Source organism: Protopterus annectens, chromosome 9.part0 (assembly GCF_019279795.1).
Source record: "Protopterus annectens isolate FY-2018-M chromosome 9.part0, PAN1.0, whole genome shotgun sequence".
Lineage (NCBI taxonomy): Eukaryota > Metazoa > Chordata > Ceratodontiformes > Protopteridae > Protopterus > Protopterus annectens.
The window spans coordinates 1,208,955,040-1,208,980,894 of record NC_056743.1 but is presented as its reverse complement, the minus strand read 5'-3'; the positions used below and the strand labels follow the sequence as shown (position 1 = coordinate 1,208,980,894).

The 25,855-nt window shown below is 45.4% G+C and overlaps 1 protein-coding gene across 3 annotated transcripts in view; it reads right to left on the bottom strand.

Annotated features, from left to right (window-relative positions):
- Positions 1 to 25,855, bottom strand: part of ZFP91 (ZFP91 zinc finger protein, atypical E3 ubiquitin ligase) — a 1,914,309-nt gene that overhangs the window by 786,798 nt on the left and 1,101,656 nt on the right. The window lies entirely within an intron of this gene.

Here is a 25,855-nt window from a genome sequence, read left to right as displayed (position 1 = left end):
ATTGCTTCTGCTTCGGGCACTGCACGGCAAGAAAGACTGAAGAAAATGGCGTCGGCTGATGCTTATGTACTCCAGCCGCTCTGACGTCGGAGAGAAATGCGACATCAGCAGACGTCGGACCCAGACTTTGGAATCTGGCCGACAGAGGGCTGCCTGAGGCAGGACAACCCACATGTTATGACTGCAGTTGCATTCTTGAAGGACAACCGGCACTTTGTGCATACCCTGGGCACAGTAGATAAGCCAAAGGGAAGTGCAGATAACTGACAGTGCATAGAGCCAGCCCTGAAACGTAGATATTTCCTGCAAGATTCCCTTATGGGGATGTGCAGATAAGCTTCTTTTAAGTCTAGGGTGACCAACCCGGAATCCTTGGCTAGCATAGGCAGCAGCTGTTGGGAATGTAAGCATTTTGAACTTTAGTACCACCAGGAAAGTGTTGAGAATTGACAGATCCAGGACAGGGCGCAGAGAGTTTTCTTTTCTGGGCACCAGAAACAGGAGTAGAAACCCTGTCCCCCTTTGCTCTGTTGGAAGCGGTTGAATAGCCCTGATACTGAGAAGAGAAAGTACTCGCTTTTGGGCCTCTGCTCACTGATTTGGGGGAAGGTCTGGCAATCCGCTTGGGGTTGGCAGTGAATGTAGAATCTGTATCCCTGGTATACAATGTTTAAGACCCAATAGTCCTGGGTAATGTACTCCCAGTTTTTTGCATGCAGGGCGAGTTTTCTTCCTAGGGGTGCAAGTACTTGGGCATGGCTGGGAAGGATTCAGGAGAAGTCATTGTGAACATTTTCCATAAGAGGGTGGCTTACCACTCACTGTGTTTGGGGTGGGAGCACTCCACTGTTTAGATGTATGCATACTCTGAGACTGTAGTCTTTGTGGACTGCTGCTCCTGGGTTTGGACTGAGAAGGTCTGGGAGTGACTGGAAAGGACCAGTTCTTCGAAGGCCAATGCCTACTGAATCTAGGTGGCTGTCCCTGAAAGAAATCTAACAGTCTGCATAGATTTAGCTTTTTCCTGCATCTTTTTAACAACTTATGCTTTTGTGCCAAAGAAACATTTTTGATTTAATGGAGCATCTAGCAATTTTGCTTTGACATGGTCTGGCAAGATTTGTTCTTTCAGCCAAGCATGCCTTCTCAAAATAGACTGACAGCAGCCCTGCAAGATGCTTCTAAGGCATCAAAACCACACTGTAAGGTATGTTTACCAACTTGGTTAGCAGAATGCATTAACTCTTGTAAATCTATATTTTCTGCTCAATCAGGAATCAACATTTGTTTTTGTTTAATTAGTTCTATAATATGCTGCTGGTACTTCAATATGTGAAAAGTACAGTTTTGTACCTACCATAAATGTAGATGTTCGAGTGTTCACACTGCTGCAGTCATTACACTTGGGTTATCCTGCTGTCAGGCGGTCCCGCAGTCGGCCCGAATTCCAAAGTCTTGGTCCGGCGTCGGTTGCTGTCGCTTCTTCCCTGACGTCAGTGCGCCAGGGATATACAAGATGCATCCAACGCCATTTTCTTCAGTTTTTCTTGCCCCAGATGTCAGGTGCCCCCAAGTAGGTAGGCAATACATAGCTAATCAAAAATATACATTAAAAACAATACCTTCAGTTACCAGCAAATACACCCCAAAGGTTGTATAGGATAGAAAGGTATAGATAAGCCCAGCTAGTTCAGAGGGGATGGAAGGAGGGTAACCTGGACTGCAGCAGTGTGAACACTCTAACATCTACATTTATGGTAGGTACAAAACTGTACTATGTTCATCGTGTTACATTGCTGCAGTCATTACACTTGGGTAGAATCCCAAAGCTGAGGTTGGGTAGCTGGTCTATAAAGAGTTAGGATTGGCTATGAGGTCCTGCAGAACTGCAGTGGCAAATCCTGCTCTGGATTTAGAGTAAAGAGGCAGGTGGTAATGCTTGGTAAAGGTGTGCACTGAACTCCAAGTTGCCGCCTCCAAAATTTCCTTGGTAGGTACTCCTCTGAGAAAGGCTGTTGAAGTGGCTGCTGCCCTGGTGAAATGTGGCCTAATGTTATTTGGGACTGATTTTCCATGCTGTGTGTAGCAGTACCGAATACAGTGTCCTATCCATTTGGATATAGTCTGCTTTTAGATAGCCTTGCCCTGTGATCCTGCAGCATATGCTACAAACAGTTGCTCAGTTTTCCTGAAAGCCTTTGTTTTGTCCAAGTAGAAGCTTAGCTGCCTGTGTATGTCCAAAGAATGCAGAAGTTTCTCCCCTTTATTCTGGGGGTTTGGATAAAAAGTTGGCAAATGGAAGGTTTGGTTAAGGGCCACGCTAGATACCACCTTTGGCATAAAGGTAAGGTTTGTTCTTAAAGATACCCCGTCCTGATGAAAAATTATAAAAGGTTCCACTGCCATTAATGCCTGTAGCTCAGACTCTTCGTACTGAAGTTACTGCTAGGAGCAGAGCTGTTTTCCATGATAAAAATTTTAGATAGACTGCATTGGCTGGCTCAAAAGGTGGTAGGGTCAGTTTTTCCAAAACGAAATTGAGGTCCCAAGTTGGTGTTGGTGCTCTCCGGTGCGGTCTTATGTTTTTAGCCCCTCTGAGGTACTGCTTTAGCAAGGGATGAAAGAATAAAGAGGATCCGTGTTGTAGTGGATCTTAATTGAGAAGGATAGGTCTCTGTCCAGCATCTCAGTTAAGTATTGTAAAATCTGAGGAATGTTTGTAACAAGAGGGTCAAGGCTTTGAGCCTGGTTCCAGGCGAAGAATCTCTTCCATTTTTCTGAGTAAGCTTTCCTGGTGCTAGGCCTCCTGGCCTCCAGAATGACATCCATAACAGCTTTAGAGAGAGGTATTGTCTGACTAATGTATCTGCCATGCAGCCAGGTTTAGGGTTTTGAGCTAACCGTGCAGGATCTGATTGTTTTGTTGAGTCAGAAGGTGTGGAATTTGAGGCAAAATCCATGGTGGGCTTTGAGCCAAGTTCCTTAAGATAGGGTACCAGTGCTGGCGTGGCCAGTATGGAGCAATCAGGATCATCTGTGGTTTTTCTTGTCTGGCTTTTAGGAGTACCTTTGAAATGAGAGGCAGTGGCGGGAAGGCATAAACTTTTAGGTTTTTCCAGCTGAACAGAAGAGCATCCACTTTCCATGCTTGTTTGTGATAAGTCCTTGTGCAGAATTTTCGTAGTTGGCAATTCAGTGGGGATGCAAAAAGATCTATGCCTGGGCATCCCCACTTTTGCGTTACCATGCTGAAGATTTGTAGATTCAATTTCCATTCGTGAGGGTCCATGACATTTCTGCTTAGATCGTCTGCCAGAGTATTTTTCTTTCCTGGCAGGAATTGTGCTTGTAGGTGAACTTAACACGTTAGAGCTGTGTTCCACAAGATCATGGCTTGCCTGCATAGGGGATAAGAATGCGTGCCCCCTTGCTTATGTACCACTTTACTGTGGTGTTGTCTGTCTTTAGTAGTAATTGTCCTGGATGTAGAAGGCCCTTGAAGGCTGTTAGGGCATTCTGAACAGCCAACATCTCTTTTTGATTGATGTGAAGATGCATCTGGTCTGTGGTCCACTTGCCCTGAATGCATTTTCCTGCCATGTGTGCTCCCCAGGCATAATCCGAAGCATCTGTTGTTAGAGTTTGCCTGGCTGTGGGTTGGGTGAAAGGCTGACCCTTGTTTAGGTGACATGCCTGTGCCCACCATCGAAACTCCTGTTGTAGGCAGGGAATCATTGGCATTACTGCTTCTAAACTGAGTGTTGAGTCCAAACACTTTTCATGTACCATTGTAATGTCCTCATATGCAGTCTGGCATATGGTAGTAGTATGCAGGATGCCATGAATCCCAGGGCCTGCAGAATTTTTCTTGCAGGGAGATGGGACTTTCTTGTCAGCAATTGAAAATACTGAGTTAGGTGAACTTGTTTGTATGGCGTGAGGTAAGCCATCTGGGCCATTGTATTTAAGCTGGCACCCAGGAATATAATCTGTTGCGAGGGCACTAGTTTTGACTTCATTTCGTTTACTGTGTACCCTAGAGAAATTAGCAACTTTTTTACAAACGCCAGATGCTGTAGAAGGATGTCCTTTGTCTCTGCTTGAATGAGGTAGTCGCCCAGATATGGATATATTTGAATTCCTTTCTGTCTGCAAAATGCAATTACTGGTGCCAGGCACTTTGTGAAGACCCTGGGCACAGTAGATAAGCCAAAGGGCAGTGCAGAGAATTGGTAGTGCATTGTACCAGCTTTGAATCTGAGGTATTTTCTGCAATTTTGTCTGATAGGGACATGCAGGTATGCCTCTTTGAGGTCCAGAGTAACAAGCCAAGCCCTCTTGCCCAGCATAGGTAGAAGCTGCTGTAATGTCAACATTTTGAATTTTGGAATATCCAGGTAAGTATTCAGAATTGAAAGTTCTAGTATGGGCCTCCAGGCCTTGTCCTTTCTGGGGACCAGGAAGAGTCTTGAGTAAAATTCTTGTCCTTGCTCCTGTTGTGGTACTTTTTAAATAGCTCTCATGTCCATGAGGGCTGAAATTTGTTTCTGTGCCTCTGCCCATTGATTTTGTGGCAGGTCTGGCATTCCTTTTAGCCTTGGTAAAGTATGAAAGTGGAATCTGTAACCTTGAGACACAATATTCAGGACCCATTTGTCTTGGGTGATTGCCTGTTTTGAGAAAAAAGCGCTAGTTTTCCCACAAAGGGGGCTTCCAAAAGGGACGTGTTTGGCGTACGAAGGGGAAAGTCATTGTGACCGTTTCCTGTAAGGTTGAGACTTGTCCTCACCACCTTTTGGGGTTGAGGTGCCCCACTGTCACTGTCTGTTTGAGCCTCTAGGGCGTCTGTATCTGCCTCTCTGTGTCCTGTCTGACACTGGAAAGGACCAATTCTTTGTTGGCCAATTTCTGCTAAACCGAGGTGGCTGTACCTGTAAGAAATCCTTGACTGTTTGCATAGATTTAGCTTTATCCTCCATTTTCTAACACCTCTTCTGACTTAACACCAATCAAAGTATCATGGTGTAAAGGAGCATCCAACAATTTTGCCTTAACATGATCAGGTAAACTGTTCTTTTAACCAAGCATGCTTTCGAATTACAGAACCTGTAACTGCGGCTCTACAAGAGGCCTCTAAAGAATCAAAACCACATTGCAGAGTATGTTTTCCCACTTGTTCAACTGCATGCAATAAATCCTGCATTTCTTTACCATCAGGAGCTTCTGTGCTTGCAAGCATTTTTTTGTTTTAACTGAGCCATTAAATATTGTTGGTACTTAAGCATGTGAAACTGGCAATTTAAAGCTGTTACTGCTAAAGTTGCAGAAGTGTATACTTTCTTCCCCCATCTATCCAAAGCTCTGTAATTTCTGTCAGAGGGTACTGGATTTTTTGCAATGGAAGCCTTAACCCCTTTTGGACCCTGGGAAATGGTTTCTGGATCAACAGAAGGGTTTTTGTAAAGAAACTTGTGAGTCGGGGACTCTAATACCTATCTGGCTTGGCTGGAGCAGGGGGCAAAGAGTCAGGAGATAAACTGGATTCAGAGAACACATCATCCACAATATCTAGCACAGGCGGAATAGCCAGGGGCCTGCGTTGAGGCAATAAGAGGAAATCCCTGAGCCTTTTCTTGGATTCTGAGTAATCCTGGCTTTCCCAATGGAAATGCTCCCTCATGGTATGTAAAGTTTCCCCAAACGAATAATCCTCAGGAGTTGAGGCTGAAGGGATAGATTCTTCAGCATCAGAGTCCTCATAGGGGGGGGTAGAGAGTATCCCTGGTCTGAAAAGGAATCAGAGGAAATGGAAACCTGATCAGAGGAGTCATAGTCTGTGTTATGCCTAGGCCTTTTCTCAGGAGGGGGATGGGAACCGCTGATTAAAGTAATGAGGTTGTCGGCCATTTTAAGCATCTGTTTCTTAGGCATGGAGGACTGTCCAGGAGAATGCTGTACTTGTTTCTTTGTCTTTAATGGTACCTTTGTCTTGGCTGTTGTTTTATTGAGAGTTGTGAAGGTCACACCCTCAGAAGCCAATGCCTGCTCAGCGGCTCCGGACCCATCTGAGTGATTAGTTTCCGTAGGCCCAATACCTTGAGTTTCCAGAGGCCTAGATGTCTCCACGTGGGAGTCGGAAGCGGCCTGTGGCTCTGAGGTAGCGGGTGTCAGGGGCTGTGAAAGCACCTCACTGAGAACCGGTGACTGGCCTAGAAGAGGTTTCGTCATCGGTTTTGGACCTCGGATTACCTGTCTATCCTTATCTTTGCCTTTTTCGGTACTGAGGTCGTCTGCTGATCCGACGGCATCGTACAATTGAACCTTTGGCCAAAGTAGTGCAAAGCAAAATCAAAACATCTTTTTATAGTGCGTTTGTTAAATCTAGCACAAAACCGACTAGTGATGTCGTGATCAGGGCCTAGGCATGGAATACAGTAAGGGTGGAAGTCCTTATGAGGTATTTGCTTCCCACAAGAAATACAATTAACTTTTTCTGACATCGGTCTGAGGCAAGAAAAAAGTTTCCCCAACGGGGTACTTAGCTTTATTGAAGACTTCGGATCTGAAATTCGACTTAGAAAATCTTAGGAGTTGGCTGACCGGCACTTGCGAACTGCTTCTGCTTCGGGCACCGCGAGGGAAGACAAACTGAAGAAAATGGCGTCGGATGCATCTTGTATACCCCTGGCGCACTGACGTCAGGGAAGAAGCAACAGCAATTGACGCCGGACCATGACTTTGGAATTCGGGCCGACTGCGGGACCGCCTGACGGCAGGATTACCCAAGTATAATGACTGCAGCAGTGTAACACGATGAACATCCGGCAATTTAAAGCCCTGATGGCAAGAGTTGCAGAGGTATACACCTTCTTAACCCCATCTGTCTAAAGCCCTGGAATCCCTGTACGAAGGGGTAGGGTTTTTGGCTGTAGTAGCCTTAATACCTTTAGGTCCCTGGGAAATGGTCTCTGGATCCGCAGTAGGATTTTTAAAAAGAAATTTGTGGAGTCAGGTACTCTGTAGTAACTGCCAGGATTTCTAGGAACTGGAGATAAAGTATCAGGGGTAAGACTTGATTCCATGAAGACATCATCTACAATATCCAGGACAGGGGGTATAGCTAGAGGCCTGCACTGAGACAAGTCTAAAATTTCCCCGAGTCTCTTTTTGACTGAGGGTAGTCCTGGCATTCCCAGCGGTAATGCTCTCTTAGGGTATGCAACGTTTCACCGAAAGAAAAGTCCTCTGGAGGGGAGGCAGAGGGGATGGAATCCTCTGCATCAGAATCCTCATAGGTGGATAAGGGTATGTACTGGTAAATCAGAGGGGTCAGAGTCTTCAGAGTCACGGTCTGTAGAATCAGAAGGAAAATAAATTCTTTGTCTTTTAGAGGGGGAAGGCTGGCCTCCCCTAATTAAAGTAATAAGGTCTTCAGCCATTCTAAGCATGTGTTTCTGAGGCATGGGAGTTTGAGAATGCGCTTTGACAGTCTGTTTCCTAGGCATAGTGCGAACTCTGGGCCTGAGAAATTCGGTAGTTTTAGCCAAAAACGAAGTAGTCTGTTTAATACGAACATCGGAAGGCCTGAATACATCCTCACAAGCCGGTGCCTGCACAGCAGCTCTGGACCCATCCAAGGTAAAGACATCTGCAGGTTTCATAGTCGAAGAAGCATCTCGTGGCATACCGGACTCTGAATGGGTCTCAGTAGAGGCCAGCGAGACTGTAGAAGCGGGTATCAGGGGCTGCAAAAGCACCTCATTGAGTACTGGCGGACTGGTGACTAGCTTAACGGAAGCGTTGTCTGCAGTTTTGGACCTATGCGGTCCGCGTCACTGTCTTTTTTTTTCTCTAGATCAGTAGTCAGATGGCTTAAAGCCATTTCAGAATACAGAGAATGAGAGAGGAAGAATTTAGCGACAAAGATAGCCTAACGAATAGTTCGGGTGTTGAACAAGGCACAAAACCGACAGCAAGGAACGTCAGGGTCTGGGCCTAAACAGGTGACGCAGTAAGAATAAAAATCTCTGTGAGGTATTTGCTTTCTACAGGCAAGACAATTGTTAACTTTTTCTGACATCGGTTAGAGCAAGAAAAAAGGATTCCCAACGGGGTACTTCTCTTTAGAAGACTTCAGGTTTGAAACTCAAAAAAAAAAAAAAAAAAAAAAAAAAAAAATTTCAGGTAGCGGCCGACCGGCACTTGCGAACTGCTTATGCTTCGGGTTCTCGCGCGGCAAGAAAAGCTGATGTAATGGCGTCGGCATGTTTTACACCCCTGATGACCTGAAGTTATGGAAGAGGTGATAGCATCTGGCGCAGAAATCCCAAGACTCTGGCATTCGGGCCGACTATGAGGGCTACCTTGCAGGCAGATAACCCAAGTGTGATGACTGCAACAGTGAAACACGAAGAACATCTAGCAGGTGTTTAAAGTCCTGCATTTCTTTCCCTTTTTGCTGTAAAGATATTAAGAGATCTGCCACCTTGGAACCAAATAATGCAGAGGGATCTAGGGGGGCATCAATGAGTTTCGCCCTGAAGTCATCAGGCAGAGGCTGAAGACGATGCCGGGCATACCTTCTAAGGGCAGAGGCTGATGCAGCCAACCTAGTGAAAGCATCTGCTGCATTTTAGATATACCTAATGGAATGTCTGTTCACCAGGAAGGTGAGAGCTAGGACAAAAAAGTCAGGGAGGCTTTGGCTGTAGAGTCTGAGATGTCAGCCAAATCTTTAGTGGCTTTCTCTAACAGGGCTAGAGAGTATTTGGCCATATGGGTTGGTAGTTAGTGGCCGTGAAGGACAGGGTGGCAGACATGTAAAATTTCTTGCCTAGGCGTTCCATAGTCGCACTATGCTTATTAGCAGAAAGTAAGGTAGTGGGAGGGAGAAGTTTAGTAGCCCTATCAGTAGCAATGGAAATACTGGCTGGGTCAGCAGGGGGGGGTACTTAAGGAATTTTTCAGTTTCAGGCACTTTGTACAGCCTGTCTGGTCTGCGAGGAGCAGGGGGCTTTAAGTGAGGATTGAGGGATACAGATAAGACGACATTCGAGAAAGCCGGCAGAATGGGTGGGACTGGGGGAGTCCATCTGTATGAGGTCATAAAATCTCTCTTGTACTTTGGTCATGATAGAGGATTCCCACTGAAAGTAGTCTCTCATTCTCCTAGTGGTTTCTGTAACCGTTAAGCCTTCCACTGGTGAGTCAGGGTCAATGGACTCTTCCCTCTGGGGAGCCATACCCCAGGGGAGAGAAGATTTGGGTGGTGTAACAGAGGGAGTTCTCTTAGGAATCAGAGAATTCCTCCTCTTCTTCCCTGGCAGAAGTCTGAGGCCTGGGGCTGAGGAGTGGAGGGGCTGTAGCAGGGCTTCCAACAGTGGAAGGCCGTAAAGCCATGAAGGCATTGAAGATGCTTTGGCTGAAAGCTTGCCAGTCTGGGGTGCTTTAAAGCGGTTGAGAAAGGTGCTTGGCTTTTTGTTTTTTCTTTAAAGGCTGTACAGGCGTCTGACCTGGAGAGGACCTCAGGCCTGAGACAGGAATAGGGTTGGCGTGTTGCAATGAACCTGCAAAAAAGGTAGGTTTCCCCATCGACGTCTGAAGCAGGCATCGGTAAAGTCTCCAAGGACGTGTCGTCCACTCGGGATTATGTGGCCTCCTCATGGGTACCCGCTTTATACTGGCTGGTGGGAGCAGATTTCTCTACCAGGCAGAGATCGGCCACAGGCGAGTTACGGAAGACAGAAGTGCAGCTGAAGGAGAAGGCTGCGTGGTTTTGGGCATTTTCTTAGGCAGTTCTGTCAGGATGTCGGAAGTGCCTTCCATCCTTAGCGCGAGTTACTTAAGACGTTGGTTCTCGAAGTAAAGGTTAAGGACCTGTAAGTGGCAATGTAGGGTTTTAGGGGTGAACGCATTACAGACAGGGAAGTTTTTGTGGTCGTGTTCCCTTCCTAAGCAAAATAGTTACTAATCGTGCATGTCTTTGTAGGGAATCTGCCGGCCACACATGCACTTGCCCCTTCTGGATGACATGAACAAACATTGGTTAAAGTAAGGAGGACTGAAAGGTTCCCCAACGGGGTACTTATCTAAATTATTTTATCTGACATCAGCAGTAAGCAGGAACACTTGGTGTACGACTGGCGGCTGAAGAGTTGGTGCATGCAGATATCACTTTTATGGCCCATGTTCCTGTCAGCCACATCAGACATCTGACGCACCAGGAGGAACTGAAACTTTGGAATACTGGTCAGACGCAGGCGAAAGAAGGGTAAACCCATATGTGGAATACTGCAACATAAGAATAGAAGGACATCAAGTGTTTGAGGTCCTGGAGTTCCTTCACCTTTTTTTTTGAAGCATCTTGAATAACTCACCCACTTTAGCCCCAAAAAGGGCTGAGTTATTCAGGGAGCGTTCAGGAGTTTGGCCCCAATATCATCAGGTAAAGGCTGTAGTCTTAGCCATGAATATCTAAGGTCTGAGGTAGAGGCTGCAGACCTGGCAGAGGCTTCTGCAGCATCATAGCTGCAACTAAATTAATGTCTTGTGACTTAAGACAATGAGAGGAGGCTAGATATTTGAGCCTTGGGAGGTGAGTCAGGAAGACCTGGCAAAAGCTTAGTGACCTGAGCCAAAAGGGCCAGGACAAATCGAGACATATGTACCTGGTAATTTACTGCCCTAAAGGCTAAGTTAGCAGAAGTGTAAACATTTGTGCCAATGTGCTTCATTGTCTTACTGTCCTTGTCTGTAGGAAGGACAGAGGTGGAGGGAATCGGTCTGGATGGTTTGTCTGCAGAAACTTAAAACAGTGCCAGGGTCTGCAACACGGCATTTAATCAAGAATTTTGCCCCTTTAGGGACCTTATAGAATCTGTTAGGCCTTTGAGGGGCAGGTGGCTGTGAATCTGGATTCACAGAGGCTGCACTGAAAGCACCCAAGAAGGCTGGTAAGACTGAAGGAATGGCAGGAGTAGTAGGAGTGGCCATCTGCAAGAGCTCATAGTATCTTTTTTTGGACCTCTGACATTTCAGAGGAATCCCACTTAAAAATAATCTCTCATTTATGAGATGGTCTCACCAAAGGTGAGGTCATCTCCTGGGGGAGTTTGCCTCAGCAGAGTCCTCCTCTGGGGAAGCATACCCATGAGGGGATGGCATCGGAAGCGTAAAAAAGAAACAGAATCCTATGAAGAGAAGTCTGAGGAATCCTCAGCTTCAGGTTGGTGTGTGTCCTCGACTGGAGACCTGGGACTAAGGGGTGGTGGGGCAACTGGAGAAGAAGCAGGCATAGCAGGCCCTAGAGCCACAAAAGCATTAAACAGGCTCTGGGAAAAAGCCTACCACCCTGGCTGGCTTTTTGCTGGGGGGAGACGTGTTTAGTCTTTTGTTTCGTTTTCAGGGAAGGCCTAGATATAGCCCACAAGGCGACTCAACATCTTGTCAGTATACCAAAGCCTTTAGGTTGCCGTAGGGTAAGCCATACATCATTAGTATACTGCTTGTGTAGCATAGGGCATAAAAGGGCCTAGATTGTTTACTTGGAAGCAATGGAAGAGCCTGTCTGGATGGCTGTAACAAGTCAAAGTTCCCCTTCGTCGTCAGCAGCTGACATCTGAGACACCTTGACAGACATGCTTTCTGTCCTTGGTCCTGCAGCCTCCCAAACGGTACCCGCTATACCTATTTCGGAAAATTCCGAACATTCCTCCAGGCAAACGTCTGCCACAGGAGGGAAGTAAGGTGGAGGTGGTGTAGCAGCAAGTTCAGGCCTGGAAACTTTGGCCTTCTTTTTGGGTGGCTCTATGGTCTGACCAGACGGCCCTTCCATCGCTAGCACCAAGCGTTTAAGACACTGGTTTCCTAAATAAATATTAAGGGCGTGTAGATGACTGTGGAGTGTCTTGCGTATGAAGGCCTGACTTACTGTGCAAATCTGACGGTCATGTGTGGGCCCCAAGCAGAAAAGGCAGAGCTTGTGGGTATCCTTATGGGTGATCTGAAGTCCGCACCTGCACTTCCCTTTCCTAGATGACATGAACCTAAACAGGCATGCAGTGACCCAAAAGAAAAATTACCCCAACAAGATACGTTAATTCGAAGATCCGATGGCAGGGACGGCAGAAAGAGCTGACGTTCGGCTGGTGACAGAGAAGTTCTGAGGAAAGGTACGTACAGATGTCATTTTTATGGCCCACGCTCCCTTGGCCAATGTCAGACATCGTGAGTATCTAGCAGTGACTAGAAGTTTTTGTATACTGGCCGGACGTTCGGGTAGTTAGCAGAGGATAACCCAAGAGTTTGGAATACTGCAACATGAGAAAAGAAGGACATCAGGAGGTACAGCACAAGGTTTAGGAGAATCCATCTGAAGGAGCTCAGAGTATTTCTTGTGTACCTCATACACCTGAGAGCAATCCCATTTGAAATACTCCATCATCCTTACAATGGTATACCAAAGACAGATCTCTTCAACAGGAGAGTCTGGACTGGCAGATTCCTCCTCCTTAGAGCCATAAGCTAAAGAAGGAGGAATTTGTATTGAGTAGACCAAAGAATCCTCACCAGAATCTATCTCTTCGTCCAAGGAATCCTGATTTCTTACCCTTTTGGAAGAGGAAGATGAACAAGGAGGAGCTGGAACAGAGACCTACTGAGGTGGTTTCAGAGCCATAAGGACCTTAAACAGGTTATGAGCAAAATGATGTCAGTCACTCTGAGTATCTTTAAGAGCAGTGCAGGAGATAAATGCTTTTTTGTTTTCTTTTTTAAATGGACGTCTGCTTTATGAAAGGTAGAAGTTCCAGAAGTAGGCCTGCACTTCACAATTGTAGTCTGCTTCCTCCCTCACTAAAATCTGCAAAATACTCCTATGCCCTTCTGAAATCAGTGGTTCCCCCTGGACGTCTGTGAAAGAAGCCTGCAAGGCCCTAAAGGAAGAGTGATTAGCCTAATCCATACGTGTCCCGGAACCGGACACAGCAGAGAAATCAGACTATGGAGCCAGGCAAACCTCTGGACCTTCATCAGCCTCGAGACAGACGTCCAAATAAGGGAGATATAGCCAAAGAATCCAGCCTAGCAGTCCTGGCCTTCCTCTTTGCTGGCAGCTGTACTACAGGCCTAGATGCACCTTCCATCTAACCATGAGCTAACCATTTAAGACACTAATTCTCTACAGAAATTTTGAGGGAGGAAAGGCAACCTCTGAGCATTTTAGGGACAAAAGTCTGACAAATACTTCAGGATGTATGGTCATTAATGGCTCTCAAGCAAAACAAACACTGTTTACAGCAATCCTTATGGAGAAATAGTGTCCCACAATTACATTTTCTCCTTCTGGAAGATATTAACCACAAATACAAAGAAAGCAGCCAAAAACAAGGAAATACCCTAATGGGGCACTTCGAGCCAAGTTACACCAGCGCAACACAATGACAACTCAGGAATCAGACCAACTATTAAAGAATGGTGTTCTGACTGGTGGCAAATTTGTTCTGGGGAGGGTATGTCCACATGTCCCTTTTATGCCCTATGCTACACAAGGAGTGTACTAATGATGTATGCCTTACCCTACGGCAACCTAAAGGCTTTGGTATACTGAAAAGATGTTGGGTCACCTTGTGGGCTATATCCCATGCGTTAAGAATACTGCAGCAGTGAAAGAAAAACCCTTATTATAGCCATCTTTATAAGGAATCTGGTTACAGCAGTTACATTTACCTCTTTTAACTGACACGAAGAATAGAAAACTTAAGGTCGAGTTAGTGAAACAGAAAGGCTCTCCAATAGGGATACTTTCCTTCTCAAGACAAGTTGAAATTTGCACAGGGCATATGTCTAACAGACAGAATCAAGAGATATAGTCTACTTTTCTCCGGCTGGAGGCAAGAAAGTTCTGAAGCACTTAGTTTCTTCATGTCCCTTATGTACTTGCATGTACTAGCATGCACAAGTCGTAGGCTGGATGTACAGCATGACAGGAAGGAGCCCAAGCTTTAGCATACTTGCCTGATGTATGGTATCCTTGCCAATATACTTCCCATTAGTGAGCAATACTACATTAATCAAATGAGGAACATCAACTTATTTCTTCTTTTTTCCAAGGTCCTAAAAACATTTATCAAATATGATAAGAAGTTCTAGCATCAGTGACAAAGCCAAAACAGTGCTGTGCCCTGAGGGAGAATTTTGTGCTCAGACTTCAAACATCTGTGGAACCCTGTGGCCTTAACCATTTCTAACACAATAATGTACCCAAATAAAGTAGAAACAGAAAATCCAAGAAATGTAACTACAAATTTGTGGAACCCTAACAGACTCAAACCCCAGCTGTTGAAATCCAGGAACTAGCAGCCATGAGCTCAAGCAGCTGTTTCTCTGCCTGCCCACCTGACAAAGCAGCTGCTTGAACTCAAGCATGAGTTCAAGACAGTAGCTGCTGCACTGGTCAGACACCATCAAGGACTTGTTGTGGAACTTAAGTGTGGAAGGGAAAGGGGGGGGGGCTTTAGGTTTATGTAGCAAACAAGAGTCAGTTCAGAGTCAAGGAGTGATTGAAGTCTGCTCAGAGTTGGGGAGCGACTCTGGGAGTTCTTTAAGGTTAGGGTTCTCTGAGGTACAAATCAACTTAGTGGTAATGCATGGGAATCATGGAAGTGGGAATTTTTGCATCTGTAAACACAAGCAAATGGCAGCAAGGAAGTATGCTGCAAACTAATGGTACATTAACACTAAGTAAAAAGGCACAAACCCACAGCAAATAATCACTACTAGACTAGTTAAAGAAGATGGCAGCTAGAAAGTGCAGTTGTGTACACTTACCGTAAATGTAGATGTTAGAGTGTTATTCACTGTTGCAGTCATCACACTTGGGTTATCTGCCTGCAGGTAGCCCTCAGCCGGTCTGAATACTAGTCTCTTCGGATTTCTGCGTTGGATGCGGTCGTTTCTTCCATGAAGTCAGGTCGTCAGGGGGTATAAAACATGATGCCGATGCCATTACATCAGTTTTTCTTGCCCCAGATGTCAGGTGCCCCCAAAATAGGAAGCAATTATATGGTGTGGAACACCCCCAGCAAAAAGCAAATACACATAGTATAAGATATGCCAAACCAAAAAGGACAGGTGAAAGCAAAGATTCGGGGGGCTGGAGGGAGGGTAACCAAGACTGCAAAAGTGAATATATTCGAACATCTACATTTATGGTAAGTGTACACAACTGTACTATGTTCTTCGTGTTTCACTGTTGCAGTCAACACATTTGGGTTGATTCCCAAAGCTAAGGCTGGAGGTAGATTAAGAAGCATTAGGACTGACAATCATGCCCTATAAGACTGCTGTGGCAAATCCAGCTCTGGATTTAGAAAATATAGGCAAGTGGTAATGCTTGGTGAAAGCGTGTACAGAGCTCCATGTTGCAACTTCCAGGATGTCCCTGGTAGGGACTCCTCTGAGAAACGCAGTAGAGGTAGATTGTAGCCCTAGTTGAATGTGTTCTTATCCCCTGTGGGGTAGGTTTTCCATGGTGTTTGTAGCAGAACTGGATGCAGTGAACTATCCATTTAGATATGGTTTGCTTTGAAATGGCCTTCCCTTCTGCCCCTGCAGCAAAGCTGACTAGCAGCTGGTCAGATTTTCTGAGAGGCTTATTCCTGTCCAAATAGAATATAAGCTGTTTGTGCACCTCTAAAGAATGCAGCATCCTTTCCCCTTTATTTTGAGGATTAGGTAAAAAGATAGGCAAATGAATGGACTGGTTTAAAGCCACACTAGATACCACCTTGGGCATAAAAGATGGGTTAGTCCTGAGGGAAATCCTGTCCGCATGGAAGATAATGAAGGGTTCCACTGCCATAAGGGCCTGCAGTTCAGACACTCTTCTTGTTGAAGTGATGGCTAGAAGTAAAGCGGTTTTCCAGGAGAGGAATTTCAACTCTGCTGTAGCAGCCGGTTTCAAAGGGGGGGTTAAGTTTTTTCCAACACAAAGTTAAGGTCCCAAGCTGGAGTAATAGCTCTCCTGGGGGGTGTCTTAAATTCCTGGCCCCTCTAAGGAACTGTTTTAACAGAGGATGAGAAAAGAGGGGTGGCTCAGTATTATAATGAGCTGAGATGGCAGAGGCATGAATCTTAATTGAAGAGAAGGATAGGCCCTTGTGGAGCATTTCTGTCAAGTAATCTAGTATACGAGGTAAGCTGGGCACAGTGGTGCGCATCCCTTGAGAATGGCTCCAGGAACAGCATCTTTTCCATTTTTCTGAATAGGATTTTCTCGTACTACTCCTCCTTGCCTCAAGAATGACATCCAGCACCTGCTTACTGAGGGTTGCTAGAAATGAGTTCAGGGGATTGGCCAGGCTGCAAGGTTCAAGGTCTGAAGCGGAGGGTTCAGAATATGGCCTCCCTGCTAGGACAGCAGGGAAGGGATCTGAGGCTGGTGCCATGGTTGTAGCACTGTCAGACCACGCTAAAGAGGATACCAGTGCTGGAGTGGCCAGTCTGGTGCAATGAGGATTGTCCTTGGTTTGTCCTGTTTGATCTTTAGTAGAACCTTTGAGAGGAGAGGCAGACGGGGAAAGGCACAGACTGAGAGGCTTTCCTAGGAAAAAGACAGGGCATCTACCTTCCAAGCTTGGCTGTGGGGAGTTCTGGTGCAGTACTTGTTCAACTGATGGTTCAGAGGGGAAGCAGAGAGGTCCACCTCTGGTGTCCCCCATCTTTGCCCCAAAATCTTGAATATTTTGGTTTCCAGTTTCCATTTGTGTGGGTGGCATGAGATTGCTGCTTAAGTTGTCTGCCAGTGAATTTAGTTTACCTGGCAGGAATTGAGCTTTTTGGTGTACTTGCTTGCTCAAGGCTGTGTTCCAGAGAGCCATGGCTAGTCTGCAAAGTGAACAGGAATGTGTTCCCCCTGCTTGTTTATGTACCACATAACTGTGGTGTGGTCTATCTTTACCAATAGTTGTCCTGGAAGAATAAGGGCCTTTGAAGGCTGTCAGAGCATTCTGTACAGCTAACATTTTTTTTTTTATTGATATGCAGGTGCATCTGCTTTGGGTTCCATTTGCCCTGAATGCACTGCCCTGCCATGTGAGCTCCCAATGCATAGTCTGATGTGTCTGTTAGGGTTTGGGCAGCAGGGGGTAGAGTGAAAGAGTCCTTTGCTGTGGTTGCAGGCTTCTGCCCACCAAAGGAACTCTGCTCTTACACAAGGAATGATAGGAATTATTGTTTCAAAGTCCTGAGAATGTTGACACCATAGACGTTTTGCATACCATTAAAGTTTCTTCATATGCAGTCTTGCATATGGAATTAACAGAATGCAAGAGGCCATGAACCCCAGAGCTTGCAGTATTTTCCTTGCAGATAGCTGGGTTTTTTGAGGCCAGTAGGTTGAAGTAAGTTGTCAAATAAATTTGTTTCTCTGGAGTGAGGAATGCCATCTGGGAAGTTGTGTTCAAGCTTGCGCCCAGGAATACAATCTGTTGGCAGGGTGCTAGGTGTGATTTCTTTTTGTTGATGGTGTACCGCAGTGAAGTTAGAAGTCTCTTTACAAATGTCAGGTGCTGTAGTAGCAAGTCTTGACTTTCCACCTGAATCAGGCAATCGTCCAAATATAGGTAAATCTGAATACTTCTCTTCTTGCAAAAAGCAATGGCTGGAGCTAGGCACGTTGTGGATACCCCGGGCGCAGTAGGTAAGACAAAGGGAAGTGCAGAGAACTGATAGTGCACAGAGCCTGCCCTGAAGCAAAGGTATTTCCTGCAAGTTTCACTTAGGGGGATGTGCAGGTAAGCTTCTTTTAAGTCCACGGTTGCCAGCCAGGCATCCTTGGCTAGCACAGGAAGCAGCTAATGGAGAGAGTTAGCATTTTGAATTTAGGAACCACCAGAAAGGTGTTGAGAATAGATAAATCCAGGACAGGATGCCAGGAGTTTTCTTTTTTTTTTGGGAATCAGGAACAGTCCTGAATAAAAGCCCTGACCCCTTTGTTCTGCTGGGACAGGTTGAATAGCCTTGATGCTGAGGAGAGAAAGTACTTGCTTTTGGGCCTCCACCCACTGGTTTGGTGGGAGGTCTGGCCATCCATTTAGGATTGGGAGAGTGGAAGTGGAATCTGTATCCTAGGGAAACAATCTTTAAAACCCACTTGTCTTGAGTAATGTATTCCCAGTTTTTTGCATACAGGGCGAGTTTTCCTCCTAAAGGTGCAAGTACTTGAGCAAGGCTTAGAGGAGTTAAGGATAAGTCATTGTGCAAGTTTACCATAGGGGGTGGTTTACTACTCCCCGTTTTGGACGTGGGAGCACCCCGCTGCTTAGATCTTTGCATAACCTGACAGTGAAGTCTTGGGGATCTGCAGCCCCTGGGTTTGTACTGAGAAGGCCTGGAAGGAACTGGAAAGGACCAATTCTTTGAAGGCCAACGCCTACTGAATCTGGGTGGCTGTACTTGTAAGAAATCTTTAACAGTTTGCATAGATTTAGCTTTCTCCTCCATCCTTTTGAGAACAACTTCTGCTTTATTGCCAAATAGGCACTCTTAGTTTAAGGGTGCATCCAATAATTTTGCCTTGACATGATCTGGCAAGTTTTGTTCCTTAAGCCAAGCATACCTTCCAAGAACAGACCCAGTGACAGCAGCCCTACAAGATGCTTCTAAAGCATCAAAACCACACTGCAATGCACGTTTACCAACTTGGTCAGCAGAATGCATTAACTCTTGTAAATCTTTGTGTTCTGCACAGTCAGGAATCATCATCATTTTCTGTTTAATTAGCCCCATAATATGCTGCTGATACTTTAACATCTGAAACTGACAATTTAAAGCCCTAATGGCCAGAGTAGCAGAGGTGTATACTTTCTTACCCCATCTGTCTAAAAAGTAGTGTACACTTACCATAAATGCAGACGATCGAGTGCATTCACTGTTGCAGTCATTACATTTGGGTGATCTGCAGGCAGGTTGCCCTCAGTCGGCCTGAATAACAAAAGTCTTGGATCCTGCGTCGGTTGCTGTCTCCTCTTCCATGATGTCAGGGGTATAAAACATGCAGCCGATGCCATTTTATTCAGTTTTTCTTGCCCCAGATGCCAGGTGCCCCCCCCCCCAAATGGGGAGCAAATATATATATATATATATATATATATATATATATATATATATATATATAAAAACAAACATTAAATATACTTTTAGAAACCAACTTGACCTTCAACTAAAAGCAAAATACACCACAACGGCTTTTGAGTATAGTGAAGGAAAGAAAAGGTATAGAATGGGGGATGGTGGGTGGGTAACCCGGACTGCAACGGTGAATACACTCGAACATCTACATTTATGGTAAGTGTACACAACTGTACTATGTTCTTCATGTTTCACTGTTGCAGTCATTACATTTGGGTTGAATCCCAAAGCTATGGATGGGAGGATGGAACAAAACAGCATTAGGAGCAGCTATAAGGCCCTGCAGGACTGCAGCGGCAAAGCCTGCCCTGGATTTGGAGAAGAGAGGTAAATAATGCTTTGTGAAGGTATGAACAGAGCTCCAAAGTAGCAGCTTCTAGAATGTCTTTGGTTGGGACCCCTCTGAGAAAAGCTGCTGAAGTAGAGGCAGCCCTGGTGGAATGTGATCTGATCCCCTTGGGCACAGGTTTACCATGGCGCAAATAGCAGAAACGAATGCAGTGGCTTATCCATTTAGATATAGTTTGCTTTGATATAGCCTTCCCCTCTGATCCTGCAGCAAATGCTACCAGTAGTTGCTCAGACTTTCTTAGAGATTTGTTCCTGTTTAAATAGAATCTTAGTTGTCTGTGTACATCCAATCAATGCAGAATTCGCTCCACCTTGTTCTGCGGATTTGGGTAAAATGTTGGCAGGTGAATGGTCTGGTTAAGAGCCAAACTGGATACCACCTTAGGCATAAAAGAAGGACTGGTCCTGAGGGACATCTTGTCCGGGTAAAATATAATAGGCTCCACTGCCATGAGAGCCTGTAGTTCTGAAACCCTTCTTGCTGAAGTGACTGCCAAAAGAAAAGCTGTTTTCCAAGATAAAAATTTTATATCCGCAGTAGCTGCTGGTTCAAAAGGAGGCAGGGTGAGTTTTTCCAGCACAAAATTGAGGTCCCATGCAGGAGTTGGTGCTCTTCTGGGAGGCCTTAAATTTTTGGCCGATCTAAGACATTGTTTAAGCAGTGGATGAGAAAAGAAGGGAGGCTCTGTGTTGTAATTAGCCGAGTTGGCAGAAGCATGGATTTTTATTGAAGAAAAAGATAGGCCCTTTTCAAGTATCTCAGATAAATATTGTAAAATCTGACGAATATTGGGCTTTGCTGCATCTATTCCTTGTGCTTGGTTCCAAGCACAGAATCTCTTCCATTTATCAGCATAAGATTTTCTAGTACTAGGCCTTCTTTCTTCCAAAATGACATCCATCACAGATTTACTGAGAGGTGTGGTTTGAATAATTAGTTGATTAGCCATGCTACAAGATTCAGAGGTTGGAGCCGAGTGTGCAGAATCTGATAGTTCTGCTGAGACAGTAGATTAGGTATTTGAAGCAAGTACCATGGAGGAAGGTGTGACATGTTCCTTAGAATCGGGTACCAGTGCTGGCGAGGCCAGTCCGGAGCAATTAGGATCATGTTTGGTTTTTCCTGTCTGACTTTTAGTAAGACCTTGGAAAGAAGAGGCAGAGGGGGAAGGGCATAGACTGATAGGTTTTTCCAGCTGAAGGAGAGCACATCTACTTTCCATGCTTTTTTGTGATGAGTTCTTGTGCAGAATTTGTCCAACTGATAATTTTGGGGAGAGGCAAATAGATACATGTCTGGGCTCCCCCATTTCTATGTTAAGATGCTGAAGATGTGTGGATCCAGTTTCCATTTGTGCGGGTCCATAAGATTTCTGCTTAGGTCGTCCTGGCAGGAATTGAACTTGGAGATGTATTTGGTAAGTCAAGGGTGTGTCCCACAAGGCCATGGCTAGTCTGCAAAGAGGGTAGGAATGTGTACCCCCCCCCCCCGCTTGTTTATGTACTGCATAAATGTGGTGTTGTCCGTCTTTATCAGTAGTTATCCTGGATGAAGTAAGTCCTTGAAGGCTGTCAGAGCATTCTGAACAGCTAGCATTTCTTTCTGGTTGATATGCAGATGCATTTGGTTTGGGCTCCATTAGCCCTGAATGCATCCCTCTGCCAGGTGGGCCCCCAAGCATAATCTGATGTGTCTGTAGTTGGGGCTTGGGTGGCAGGGGGTAGAGTAAATGACAGTCCCTTGTTTTGGTGACATGTCTCTGCCCACCAAAGAAACTCCTGTTGTAGGCAGAGAATGAGAGGAATCGTTGTTCCCAGGCTGTGACAATGTTGACTCCATAAACTTTTTAGGTACCATTGAAGTTTCCTCATATGCAGTCTCGCATATGGAATTAGTAGAATGCAGGATGCCATGAACCCCAAAGCCTGCAGAATTTGTCTTGCAGATAACTAGGTTTTTGTTGCCATTTGTTTGAAGTATGTTGTCAGTTGCCTTTGTCTGGTGTGAGGTAAGCCATCTGGGCAGTTGTATTCAAGCTTGCACCCAGGAATGTAATTATTTGAGAGGGTACAAGTTGTGACTTATTTTCATTTATGGTGTACCCTAGGCATGCTAGAAGCCTTTTTACAAATGCCAGATGTTGAAGAAGAGTGTCATTTTCCTCTGCCTGAATGAGACAATCGTCCAGAGAAGGATACATTTGAATGCTTCTTTGTCTGCAGAATGCAATCACTGGTGCCAGGCACTTTGTAAAGACCCTGGGCGCAGTAGATAAGCCAAAGGGCAGTGCAGAGAATTGGTAATGCAAAAAAACTGCTTTAAAGCAGAGCTATCTTCTGCATGATTCCCTTATTGGGATATGCAGGTATGCCTCAAGTCTAGAGTTACTAACCAAGCATTCTTGCCTAGCATAGGCAGTAGCTGTTGTAAAGTCAGCATTTTGAATTTTGGAATGTCCAGGAATGTGCTCAGAATTGATAAGTCCAGTATTGGACGCCATGAATTGTATCTTCTGGGTACTAGGAAAAGTCTTGAATAAAAACATTGTCCTTTTTCCTTTCCTGGTACCGGTTGAATAGCCACCATACCCATGAGGGACATGACTTGTTTCTGGACCTCTGCCCACTGGTTTTTGGCAGATCCTGCCATCCGTTTGGAAATGGCAAAGTATGGAAATGAAATCTGTACCCCTAAGGATACTATGTTTAATACCCAGTTGTCCTGGGTAATTAACTGCCAATTTTGAGCATGAAGTGCTAGTCCCCCCCCCCCCCCCCCAAAGGGGGCAGCCAAAAGATAAGTGCTTGGTGATGGTAGAGGAAAGTCATTGAGACTGCTTACTGTAGGGTTGTGCTTCGTTTCCTCCAGATTTGGAGATGGAGGCACCCCATTGCTATGACCTGCAAGAACCCTGTGATTGGTATCTGGAGCCTTTTGAGCGTCTGGATTTGCCCTGAGTGGCTCTCTGCTGGACACAGCAAAGAACCAATTTTTAGTAGGCCAGCGCCTACTGAACCTGGGTGGCTGCACTTGCAAGAAATTTTGTATAGTTTGCATAGATTTAGCTTTGTCTTCCATTTTCTTTAAAACCTCTTCTGCCTTATTACCAGAGTATCATGCTGCAAAGGGGCATCCAACAATTTAGCTTTAACATGATCAAGCAGATTTTGCTCCTCGAGCCAGGCAAGCCTTCTAATCACAGATCCAGTAATGACAGCCCTACAAGAGGCCTCCAAGGAATCAAAATTACATTGCAAAGTATGCTTTCCACCCTTTTCTGCTGAATGCAATAATTCCTGTAACTCTAGTTTCCACGCAATCAGAAATAATCATTTTCTGTTTCAGTAAGCCCATAACATGCTGTTGATATTTAAGCATATGAAACTGGCAGTTTAAAGCCGTGATTGCCAAGGCTGCAGAGGTATAAACCTTCTTAACCCCATCTATCCCGCGCCCTGGAATCACTACCAGAAGGGGTAGGATTTTTGGCTGTAGAAGCCTTTACACCCTTGGGACCCTGAGAAACAGTCTCAGGATCAGCAGCAGGATTTTTGAAAAGAAATTTGTGGGAGTCAGGAACCCTGTAATATCTGTCTGGCTTACTAGGAGCCGGAGGGTAGGGAATCAGGAGCCATGCTTGATTCCGAGAACACAACAAATACAGGAGGTACTGACAAAAGCCTATGCTGAGGAAGAAGAAAATCCCTAAGCCTCTTTTTTGATTCAGAGAAGTCCTGACTCCCCCAGTGAAAATGTTCCCTTAAAGTTTGCACAGTCTCTCCAAAAGAGTAATCCTCAGGAGGAAATGGAGATGGGATGGATTCCTCTGCATCAGAATCCTCATAGGGTGGAATAGAAAATTCCTGATCAGAAGAGGAATCAGAAGAAATGGAAACCTGATCTGAAGATTCATAATCAGTGCCTTGCCTAGGCCCCTTAGCGGGGGGGGGGGGGGGGGGGTTGGGAACCCCTGATCAAGGTAACTAAATCCTCAGCCATTTTGATCTGTTTTTTAGGCATAGGGACCTGAGCACGTGGCTCATGCATCGTTTTTTAAACAAAAGTTGTTTTGACCTTGTTTTTGTTGCTGGCGTCTGTTTAATAAAAAATGTTGAGGCCGGGAAACACCCTCAGAAGCCGGTGCCTGCTCAGTGGCTCCGGACCCATCCAAGGGAGAGACATCCATGGGTTCAATACTCTGAGAATCTCGCGGCATACCGGACTCCGAATGGGTCTTGGTAGAGGCCTGCGACTCAAAGGTAGCGGGTATCAGGGGCTGCAACAGCGCCTCACTGAGTACCGGCGAACCGGCAACTGGCTTAGGAGAAGCTTCATCGTTGGTTATGGACCTCGACAGCCTGTCTTTTTCTTTGCGTTTTTTGTGAACTCTGGTAGTCGGATTGCTAACAGACGACATTTCAGGATAATTAAATTTTGAACCAAAATATTTAGAAGCAAAAATATACTGACGCTTAATAGTGCATTTGTTAAACCTAGCACAAAACCGACAGCAAGGCACGTTGTGATCAGGGCCTAGGCAAGGAATACAGCTCAAATGAAAATCCTTGAGGTATTTGCTTCCCACAAGTAATGCAATTATTAACTTTTACTGACATCAGTAAGGAGCAAGAAAAAGTTTCCCCATCAGGGCACTTAGCTTTAGTTTGAAGACTTCGGTTCTGAAACTTGAATACGAAAATTTCAGGAGTTGGCAGACTGGCACTTGCGAACTGCTTCTGCTGTGGGCACCGCACAGCAAGAAAGACTGAATATGGCATCGGCTACATGTTTATACCCCTGACGACCTGATGTCATGGAAGAGGAGACAGTAATCGAAGCAGGACCCAAGACTTTGTTATTCAGGCTGACTGAGGGTAACCTGCCAGCAGATTACCCAAATGTAATGACTGCAACAGTGAAACACGAAGAACATCCCTAGAATCCCTGTCAGAAGGGGTAGGATTCTTGGCAGAAGTAGCCTTAATGCCCTTTGGTCCTTGGGAAATGGTCTCTGGATCCGCAGTAGGATTCTTGAAAAGGAATTTGAGAGAGTCAGGTATTCTACAGTACCTGTCAGGTTTCCTAGGAGCTGGAGGCAAAGTATCCGGGGTAAGGCTGTATTCCAAGAAAACATCTACAATCTCCAGAACAGGAGGGATAGCTAGAGGCCTGTGCTGAGGCAGGTTTAAAAATTCCTAGTCTCTTTTTGGACAAAGTAGTCCTGGCTTTCACAGTGGAAATGCTCCTTAAGGGTATGCAGAGTTTCACCAAAAGAAAAATTTTCTGTTGGGGATGCAGAGGGAATGGAGCCCTCTGCATCAGAATCCTCATAGGTAGATAAGGGTATGTCCTGGTAGTCAGAAGGAACAGAGATCAGATTCCTGATCAGAAGGAAAATCAGTTCTAGGTCTCTGAGGGGGAAGGATGGCTTCCCCTAATTAAGGTAATAAGGTCTTCAGCCTTTCTAATCATTTGTTTTTGAGGCATGTGGGCCTGAGAATGCGCTTAGGTCATCTGTTTCCAAGGCGTAGTGCGAAGGCTTGAGAAATTTGGTATTTTTGGCTTGAAACAAAGTCATTGGTTTAATATGAAAATTGGTAGGCCTGAATACACCCTCAGAAGCCGGTGCCTGCACAGTGACTCTGGACCCATCCAAGGTACAGACATCCGCAGGTTTCATAGTCGAAGAAGCATCTGGCGGCATACCAGACTCCGAATGGGTCTCAGTAGAGGCCTGCGAATCTGCAGAAGCGGGTATCAGGGGTTGCGAAAGCGCCTCACTGAGTACCGGCGGACTGGTGACTAGCTTAACAGTAGTGTCGTAGGCAGTTTTGGACCGGTGTGGACTGTCTGTCTTTTTCCTTGTGTTTTTTCTGAAGATCAGTAGTCGGATAGCTTACCGATGCCATTTCAGAGTACGGAGATCAACAGCAAAAGTATTAAATACAAAATTTGCCCGACTGACAATTTGGGCGTTGAACAAGGCACAAAACCGACAGAGGGATGTCGTGTTCTGGGCCTAAACAGTTGATGCAGTAAGAATGAAAATCACTATGAGGTATTTGTTTTCCACAGGCAAGATAATTATTCATTTTTTCTGACATCTGTTAGAGCAAGAAAAAAAGATCCTCAACAGGGTACTTATCTTTTAGAAGACTTCACGTCTGAAACTCGAAAATGGAAATTTCAGGAGTTGGCCGACTGGCACTTGCGAACTACTACTGCTTTGGGCACTGCATGGCAAGAAAGACTGATGTAATGGTGTTGGCTGCATGTTTTATACCCCTGACGTCAAGGAAGAAGCAACAGCATCCA